The sequence below is a fragment of the Pan paniscus genome, chromosome 16 (genome assembly GCF_029289425.2).
Source record: "Pan paniscus chromosome 16, NHGRI_mPanPan1-v2.0_pri, whole genome shotgun sequence".
NCBI lineage: Eukaryota > Metazoa > Chordata > Mammalia > Primates > Hominidae > Pan > Pan paniscus.
In genome coordinates, this window is record NC_073265.2 from 68519598 (window position 1) to 68529662 (window position 10065).

General features: G+C 37.2%; 1 long non-coding RNA gene across 5 annotated transcripts in view; it reads right to left on the reverse strand.

Annotated features, from left to right (window-relative positions):
* Window positions 1–10065, reverse strand: part of LOC129394064 (uncharacterized) — an 89450-nt gene that overhangs the window by 70848 nt on the left and 8537 nt on the right. The window lies entirely within an intron of this gene.

The following is a 10065-nucleotide window of genomic DNA, read 5'->3' on the forward strand; positions in this document are numbered from 1 at the left end:
ATTACAGGGCTATAATACACACACATTTGAATACAATTTTAGATAACACTTTAAAGTGAAGCTTGGCAAACTTTTCGGTAAAAGGGCAGAGAGTAAATGTTTTAGGCTTTGCAGAGCAGATGGTCTTTGTTAACAACCAGTCAATTCTGCTGCTGTAGTGTGGAAGCAACCATAAAGAGTACATTAATGAATGTGTTTTAATAAAACTTTATTTACAAAAACAGGTTGCAGGCTGGATTTGGCCCTTGGGCCAGTTTGCCAATCCCTACTTTAAAGTGAAAGTATTATGAATAAATGAGAGTATTTTTCTTTCTAAGTTTCCTTTTGTAGCCTTGCTATGTGATCATCTTTTAAAAACTTAAGAAAAAGATGGGCATATAATATGACAATGGGCAAAAGTCCTGGCTTGATGATTCACAGTAGGAATACCAGAGTTCCATGAACATATGAAAAATTAAATATTCATCACTTTTCAAATACAAAATGAAATTTTTTTAAAACCGTAAAATATTTAGTACTTACAGAAGTGTAGCAATATAGGCACATTATTACAGTACCAGTTGGAAAGTAAATTAGCACCCCCGTCACTTGATTAGAAAATTGTTGATATGCCAAGACTTTTCCAATCATTCAAAGCCAATCACCCCAATTTCCTAGAACCTGTTGTTATATAATAATTGAGCTACAGAAAGAGTTCTGGATTTATTATGGCAAAAAATTCTAAATAAGTGTCCAACAAGAGGGAAATGGCTTGTGAATTATAACGAAATGACAGAATTATGATACCATATGTGGAATAATATATACCATTAAAATTATATTTTTAAGCAGGAATAGCCAGAAAACTTGTGAAAAAAATGAGGGTTGATTAATCCTACCAAATATTAAAATAAAATATAAAGTCAGAGTAATTAATGTAGAACATGTGTCTTGTTAGAAAAATGGAAAAGAATAGAAAGTTCAGCAATAAATCCCAAACCATGTGGTAATTTATTATGTCTTATAGGTAGCACTTCTCATCAGGGATAAAGATATATTTATTATTGAATAAACAGTGTTAGGACACCTGGGTAGCTAATTGAAAAGAAAAATGAATCCCTACCTCACACCTTCCTCCAAATTAATTCCATATCAAAGATTTAAATGAAAAAATAAAACTATAACTTACTTTAAAAGATAGAGGAGTTAAACAATAAGCTCAGAGATTGGAAAGCCCTTTAAAGTATGATATAGAAGTCATAAACAATATGACTATAGGATAACATGCATTTTTAAGTTTTTCAATCTTACTATATCAGATAGAAAATTATCAAAAATGTGATTGCACCTCCTCCCCACAAGGAGGGTGTGGGAAAACATCATCTTATATATTGCCAAATTGAAATTTGCAATATCTAACTAAATAAAAATTCACATAATCTTGGACTCAACAAAAATTCACTTTTAAATACTTATTTTAGAAATGTAGTTGCACATTTAAATGAAATATATACAAGGTCATTGTATATTTCAATACTGCTTATAATAGCCAAAGATTGGCAACAAAACTTGAAAGTCTGTCAACAGGGCCTTGTTAAAATATTGTATATATTATACAATGAAAATCTAAAAATTATACAACTGTATAGATGTCAATGCTTTATCCTTATTGATATAGAAATACTGCAAAATATTTGATTAAGTGAAAAAAGCATGGTGGAAAATTGCGTGCATATTATGCTAAAAATTTTATGGGGGAGAAAAATAGGATGTATACCTATGAAATGTGTAGACTGTTTCTGGAAGGATATATGAGAAACTTGTAAGAGAGAATGCATCTGGGGAGGAGAAATGGGTGGTTGGATAGGGAAAGGGAAATAAGCTTAATTTTCATTATATACCCTTTCATACTTTTTGAATTTATAAGAAAAGTGTTACCTGTCTAAAAGTTAGATTTTTCAAATAATATTTAATGACATGCAGAAATATTTTTCTCAACTATATTTCCTACTTCTCCACTTGGATGACTAAGAGGCATCTAAAACTTAACCTGTCTAAAACTAAACTCCAGATACTTCCCCAAGAATCTGTTCCATCTGCCATTTTTCTCATATCAGTTAACGGCAACTCTGTTCTTGTAACTGTTCAGGCCAAAACACTTGGAGTTATCCTTAACTTCTGTCCTTCACCCAGTGCATCCAACTCTGGCCACACTGGCTTTCTTGTTATTCCTGGGAAATGCCAAGCACATTCTGGTCTTATTGCTTTGTACTGCCTGTGCTGTCCTGCCAAGAAGGCCCTTCCCCCAAATCTGCGTGCTTCTCCCTCTTCTTGTCCAAGTCTCTGTCCATATTTCACCTTGCTGAGAACTAAACAGCCCTCTACCCAGCGCTTCTGACCCATTTTCACTTTACTTAAAAAAATTACAGGGTATTCATTACCTTTTAGCATAATATCTAATTTCCTTCCTTTTATATTGTCTGTCTCTTTCCACTTAACTAAGCTTCATGAGGGCATTGATTTTTATTTTTTTCCATTGTTGTTTCCCCAGTGAGAGTGTCTGGCACATAATAAGCCCACAATAAACATTTTCTAAGTGAATTAATGAATGAATAAATGAAGGAATATAAAGTTTATAGACCACAACATAAAATAGCATTTACAGTATTAGTTTTGTAAAACATGCACATAAAGTATTTATAGATTGTTTTTTATAAAACATGTTACATTATGAGCACTTGGTAATATTTTTTCCTTCCCTCACCCATGAAAGAATATTCTGTCATTAATTGCATGGCCTCTTCTCCTACAATTTCCAGGGGAAGGAATAGATCCCCAAGTTCAGAATCTTCCAAGCAAAATTGAGAAAATAGGTAGAAAGAAAAGATGAATTGCAAGGAGTGAAAGAAGTTAAAATAATTTAGTATTGGGAATGAGAACAGAGTCTCTTAGAGGAAGAAGAGAAGCTTGAAAAAAGGAAAGGAGGGGGGAAAAGAGAGAAACACCAAAGTGGCAGGATTTAGGATGGTTTTTGGTGGTAGTTGAGAGTGAAGTGTTATGAGCACTTTGGGGAAGCTGCAGGGAACGGGAGGTGGCAAGAGAATGAGAACAGGCAAAAAAAATCTGTAAGTGTTTCTATAGATTATAAATTGTATTCCCTTGGATTTTCTTTGAGAATCTCCAGTGAAGAGCTCAATTGCTTTTGATCACTTTTGGAGACAGATTTTTTTTTCCTAAACTGTTCCAGGACTGGACCACAGGGATTCCTGTCTTTTTTTAGGGGAGAAATAAATATATAGCAATATTTAAAATGGTTTGTTCAGAGCAGTGGTTTTATGTGATATTTTAATTTTCTTCTATTTTTTTCCTATACTTTTCCCATTTTTTTCATTACGAATGTATTACTTTTAAAATAAAGGAGAACATGCTTTAACAGTTTTCATTCCCTTTAGTTGTTTAAAGAGCCTCTGCACAGCAGTCGGTAGGTAGGTGCCTGACTCATCCATGCGCAGCCAGCTGGGCCAGGAAAGTAAGCCGCAAGGTTGCAGTCACGCCCAACTCATGACCATCGCAAGGCTCCTTTCCCTTTCACCTCCACTCTCACTCAGGCTGGCTCTGTTCTGTGCCTGCTTCAACTCCCCAGTGCTCTCAATAGCTGGCTACCTTGGGTAGGGTCCCTCGCCCTAGCTCTGGCCCTTTGGTCTTGAAACAGCAGCTGGATCTACCCCCACCCCCTAATGGGGTTTGGTTAATAACTGTATCCATCTGATTCATGCACATGAAATCTTTGTTTTGTTTTTAATTTTAATTTTATAAAATTTCATCATGATACCTCAGCTGAGGCTACTCTTCCAGGCCTCAGGAGAGGTAGCTCTGGGCTGTCACCTCAGGTGACCGATTTTTGTGTTTACTCAGGACTGGGAGGGTTCTTGGGGAATGATGCTTTTTGGTGCTAAAACTGTGAAAGTGCCCAGCAAATCAGGGTGAGTGGATCACTGCTGCCGCTCCAGGAGTTTTAGTCATCTGCTGAGTTCAGCCACAAGAAGGACACTCTCCTCCCTCTGTTGCAAGGGTGCGCTTTCCACAACAGGTGAAAGACATGCCCGTTTCTTTCCTGGATCATGGCAGAAATCAGCCTAAAGTGCAGGAACTGTCTTCCACAGCTCTTGCTCTAAAGGGAGTGACAAGAATGCAGGGCAGGGACAAGGGTCCTTGGAGTATACTGGTACAGCTGACCCCATCCTGCCCATGCCGCCAGCAGAGACTCATAGCCCAAAGGAAGCATCCTGGAGGGGCTTCAGAGGGGCCTCTGTTCAGACACTGCCCCTGGTATAAGCTCACACAGCACTCCCACTGGGGCCTGCAAACAAGGCCTGTATCTACACAAACAGGGCCACTCTGTGCTCCCAGTTCTTGGAAATTTGCATATCCTGAACCTCCTTTGGGAGAAGAGAGGGTTTTTAGACAAGATTATTTTAAAAACACAAGGCTCTCACAGGACCCAAAAGCACAAGCTCACAGCTTCTAACTAGGTTAGCTAAACAAGGACGTTCCTTGGAGGGAACTGCGAGCATGGACTCTATTTTAGGCATTTTGGAGGAGCACTGGTGATGATGACTTATACTGGATAGAGTGGCTATTTAGGGACATTTATTTTTGCTGAAATATTTGCTGACTATTTTTATAAAGAAATTTAATTCTGAAAAGACAAAAGCAATTTCTGTAGGAGCCTTTAGCAGAGGGTGGGAAGAAGAGGGCAGTCATAATATTGTTGCGTTTATGTTGCAATGACACCTTCGATACAGTCTCTTTAGAGTGAAGAGATAAAGAGCCCAAGTGGAGATGGCAGCACACATTTGGCATAAAGAGAATATTGTCAGCTCTCTGCCTCTGCTGGTTTCCCATAGCTTTCATTTTCTCAACTGGAAGGGGTGATGGTAAAGAAGTTCCAAGGGGGTCATGCCCCATTCTGTTAGGGAGGAAAAGAGGCTTTTGGGAGCTGTGAATGCATTCAGATCTTGCAATCTTGTTTTCAGGCAGCTTGCCCAAGATGGTTTCCAGCCACCCAGACCATTGTCCCTGTACCACCTCTGGGTGTGGACACTTTCATCCTGCTCCTCTGGAAAAGTCGGCCTCAGCAGCTTCTAGCATTAGGGAGGAAATGCGGTGCAGCCAAGATCTTTATTCCAGTCGCCACATGAAAGTCGTCTGGGGATCTTTTAACAACCATCCATGCTTGGGCTCCATCCCATTCAATTAAACAGTTTCTGAGGGTGGGGCCCAGGTATGGATATTTAAAAAAATATCCTAAGTAATTGTAATGGGCAACCTGTATCAGAATCACTGCTTTGATATTCAGAGCCCTTCAAACTTCAATGTGCATATGAATTATCTGGAGATTATGTTATCCTGATTCCACAGGTCTGGGGTAGGACATAAGATTTTATGTTTCTGACAAGCTCACACTTTGAGTAGCAAGATGTAGAGTAGAGCATACTGACTAGTTGCTAGGAACCTGAGGGATCCTTTCATTGTCAATAACTGTTAACTGCAATCTTAGGTAGGCCTATGGCTGCAGTTGCTGCATCTATGCAAAATATAAATTGGGGCTGGGTGCAGTGGCCCACACCTATAATCCCAGCATTTTGAGTAGCTGAGGCAGGAAGGTCGCTTGAGGCCAGGAATTCGAGACTAGCCTGAGCAACAAAGTGATCCGTATCTCTAAAAAAAGAAAAAAGGAAAAAAAAGGCCAGGTGTGGTGGGGGGTATGTGCAGTTCCAGCTACCCAGGAGGCTGAAGTGGGAGGATTGCTTGAGCCTGGGAGGGCGAGGCTGTAGTGAGATTTGATTGCACCACTGCACTTCAGCTTGTGCAACAGAGTGAGACCCTGTCTCAAATACATAAATAAATAAATAAATTGGACCCAGTCATTGCTAATGGCACTTCAAGCTTGGCCTTTCTGAGATTTGGGGGATTTTGGACAGCTGTATGTTGGACCTGGCTTTTAACAGCTTGTGAGAACTGATTAAGTTTCCTGGAATTTTGCCTGCCTGTTGTAAAACACAACCATTATTTACAGTTGATGCAAACTTACAACTAAATACATTTTATTAAAAACACAGTAATAAGTACTCAAAATTCACTCCTTCCACATTATTGAGTACATTTTACGATTGTATATGTTCTTGAAGCTCTTTAGGTGTGTTTTGTTCATATGGTGGAAATAGTGTATAATGGTTTGCAACTCTTTCCAACTCTGCATTTACTAATATTCCATTGGTAGCTTGTAATCATCCATGACAGATGAATCTACGCTAGGGAATCAGCCTATCCTTAAGAAAGTAAGCAATGGAGAAAAATGTTAATAATGCAGATTAAGCTTAAAATTAATGCTAAAGCTGAAACAGGATTTAGTTAATGAGTATAATTTGCATGAGAGTGAGAAATAGTTTAACACCAGGTCATATGTCGACTGTGATGACAGTAGATTTACTAGCAAAAGAGTTAGTGGATTGGGATGCAACTCCATCTGTCAAATCATGGTTGAATTGCTTCATAGGTTGACCAGAGATACAAGAGTTTGTCAACATTCAATGAAACCATTCTGTGATAATCAATTGATTATAGAGAATTTATGAAAAAGACCATTGTATATGTTCTTATTATTTATAAATAAGGTACTATAATCCTTTATATTAGTAAAGTTTAAACTTAAATATATGGGTATCTATATGTAGACACACAAACATAGATAGATAGATAGATAGATAGATAGATAGATAGATAGATAGATAGATAGATGATAGATAGACAGATACACATACACATATATGTATACACATATACATCCATTTTTCCCACCAGAGAACCAGTTGCATTTACCAGCATACCACTAGATGTGAACATTCCAATTTTCTAAAGTATCTTTTCAAATTGCTTCCCAGGTAACGATATGTTTGAACAGACAATTCAAGATACATTTTCAGAGGCAAAAATCCCTGCACATGGTAGTCTGTTCCCAAATTCACACTGTGGTGACTAGGGTTGATGCCAGAGCCTTTACATTGAGCCAGGTGATAGGTGACAGCACCAGGCTCCAGAGACTTGGGGGCCCAAATACAAAATGTCTTTCCAGAGGAAACTGCTCCTGAGTCTGGGATTGAGAAACATTGCCCAATCATTTGTAGAAATCAAAGGCAGAAAGACAGAGTTGATTTTAAATATCCTTCTGGAAAGAAATTCTACATATCTTCCCTTCCAGTGTTCTTGAAAATGGGCTGCACATCAGGCCTGAAGGTCTCTGATGTTATATCCTTCATCTGTCATCTAAGCTGTGGCGTCTGCAGTATTTGCATATCCATTCAACACACTCTCACTGAGTAGCTTCATAATGCCAAGGCTTTGGGGAGTTCTATTCATGAGTAACTTGCTCACAAGTAGCTGGTTAGGGAGATGCACAGATGAAAAGGAATTTTGGGTTCTGGCCACTCTGACCTGTTCTGTCTAAACCTAAAAAAAACATAATTTCCTTGTTGGCAAATTCTTACTCTCTGCTCACAATATTTATTATTGTTTGACATATGCTTCTATGAGAACTATCTTAAATCAATGTCATCACTTTACATAGGCTGATGCCCAAGGTATTGAGTGGTTTCAGGAAGTTCTCACTGCTTAGAAAACCATGTTCCATGATGCTACTCATGTTGGTTGCTTCAAAATATAATGTTCATTGGGTGACTTACTCCCATTACTGGCTGAGTGAACCAGCATAGGTAATCCAACCAATCTTGCTAAATGTTTCCATCTTATAACATAGACTCAAAGAGATAAAAGGAGGCTAGTAGTTATTGTCAGAAAATATTTCTTGTACTCCTGGGGACCTCATCCAAATAAATAGACTAAGTACACATCATGGGGAGAGAGTCGTCTATGAATTGACTCAGATGATTGAGCTCAGAAGCCTTACTGTCAAGTGTTTGTAGATTGAGCCTTGGAGACTTGTGGTCAGGGAGACATAGGCTTTTCTGTGGAAATCTACAGGCTGTAGTCACCAATCACCTTGAGAAAGACTGAGGTTTTATGCCAGCCTGGAGCTGATAATTCTTTAAAACAATGTAAGATTTTTCACTGGAAATATAGACCTCAAATTGATCCTCAACAGTAAGAAGATTACTGAACAGTATCATGATGATTAGAAAGGAAAACACTATTAGATCAAAACTGTAATCTTTTACTTTAGGATAGTGACAGATGGTGTGTGTTATCAGATTTTTACTCCTGATATGAATCTTATATCTGTTTTGAGAACATCTGGCTTCATGCATAAAGTTGTCACATCACATATTAATCTTGCAGAACACCCTTAAAGGATCATGAACATCACCAGTAAATTCTAGGGGTGTCTTCCAGTCCAAGATGGCAATGTTAGAACATCTATGTAACCAATTTTCTCAGTAAAGTCAGAAATGGAGAATAGATTTGGACTATCATCTCCTTTATTTAATATAATTTCTGAAGTGCTAAGCAATGCTATTAGATAAGAAATGATGTATGAAAATATACTCATTGTAAAGACAGAAAAAATAATTATTTGCGTATTACAAGATTGTATACCTAGAAAACAAAGGGGGCCAATTGAAACATTTAGGGAGCCCAGTAAATTGGCAAATTACAAAATGAGTATATAAAAATCAATAACTGTCTTATCTTTCAATTGTATTAAGTTAGAAAATAGAATAGAAGAAAAGTCATTTACATTTGGGAGAAAATTTAAAATATCACAGCAGAATCCATTTAGCAAGAAATATAAAGTTCTAATATGAAAAAAGATAACGTTATTAAGCAAGATGGCTTTATTAAGGGTGAACTGATATTTCATCAAATAAAAAATTCAACATAATCCCAATAAAATCCCAATGTTGTCTTTTTATAACTTTACTTGATGATTCTAAAGTTAATCTGAAAGAGTAAATCTGTGATAAAATTCAGATTGTTTGGAGAGGGAGTTTAAGGAGAAGCTCTCCCACTACATGTGAAGTGTATCATAAACTTATACTAATCAGAATGAGGTGACACAAATAGAGAGAAAAATAGATCAATAGAATAGGAAGGAATGTTCACAAATAAATTCCAGTTTTTCTGGCAATTTATTGTGTGATAAGAGTAACATTCAAAAACAGTAGGAAAATATTTTCCTAAAAAATTATATTGGGAAAAAATTGTATTGGGGAAATTACTTGTCTGTTGGAACACAACTGATCTCAGTGCATATCTAGTTAATTGCACAAAATAAATACCAGATGGAGCAAAATACTATCTGTAAAATATCAAATTATAAGAAAGTCAAAAGAAGGTTGGAATTTTCTCATAATCTTTAGGTTAAAAAATTTCTAAAACTTATTTATGGCAAAAGACAAGATAATAAAACTAAAATACAAATAAAAACTGGGAAAATATTTTAAATATGTATGACAGATTAAGGATAAAATGTAAAATATGGAGAAAGCTTTAAAAGTTAATAAGAGAAATAAAAATAGGAAAAAGATATGGACAACCAATCCACACATATACATACACACACAATACAAACAATCTGTAAATAGATACAGATTTCATCAATATATTCATTTTTGAAGAAATGAAAGTAAAAATAAGGCCCTTTCTCCCCCTTATCAGATTGTTAGGGATTAAAAAGCTTGATAACGTCCAGAATTGCTGAGGGTATATGAATATGTTTAGTACCATCTTTTGTTGGTGGAGTGTAAATTTTTATAACCTTTCAGGAGGATGGGGTAAAAATATTTATTAAAATGTTAAATATTGTGGCCAGACACAGTGGCTCATGCCTGTAATCCCAGCACTTTGGGAGGCCAAGGCCGGTGGATCATTTGAGGTCAGGAGTTTGAGACCAGCCTGGCCAGCATGGTGAAATCCCATCTATTAAAATACAAAAATTAGCCAGGCGTGGTGGCGTGCAACTGTAATCCCAGCTACTCGGGAGGCTGAGGCAGGAGAATCACTTGAATCTGGGAGGCGGAGGTTGCAGTGAGCTGAGATCGTGCCACTGCACTTCAGCCTGGGTGACAG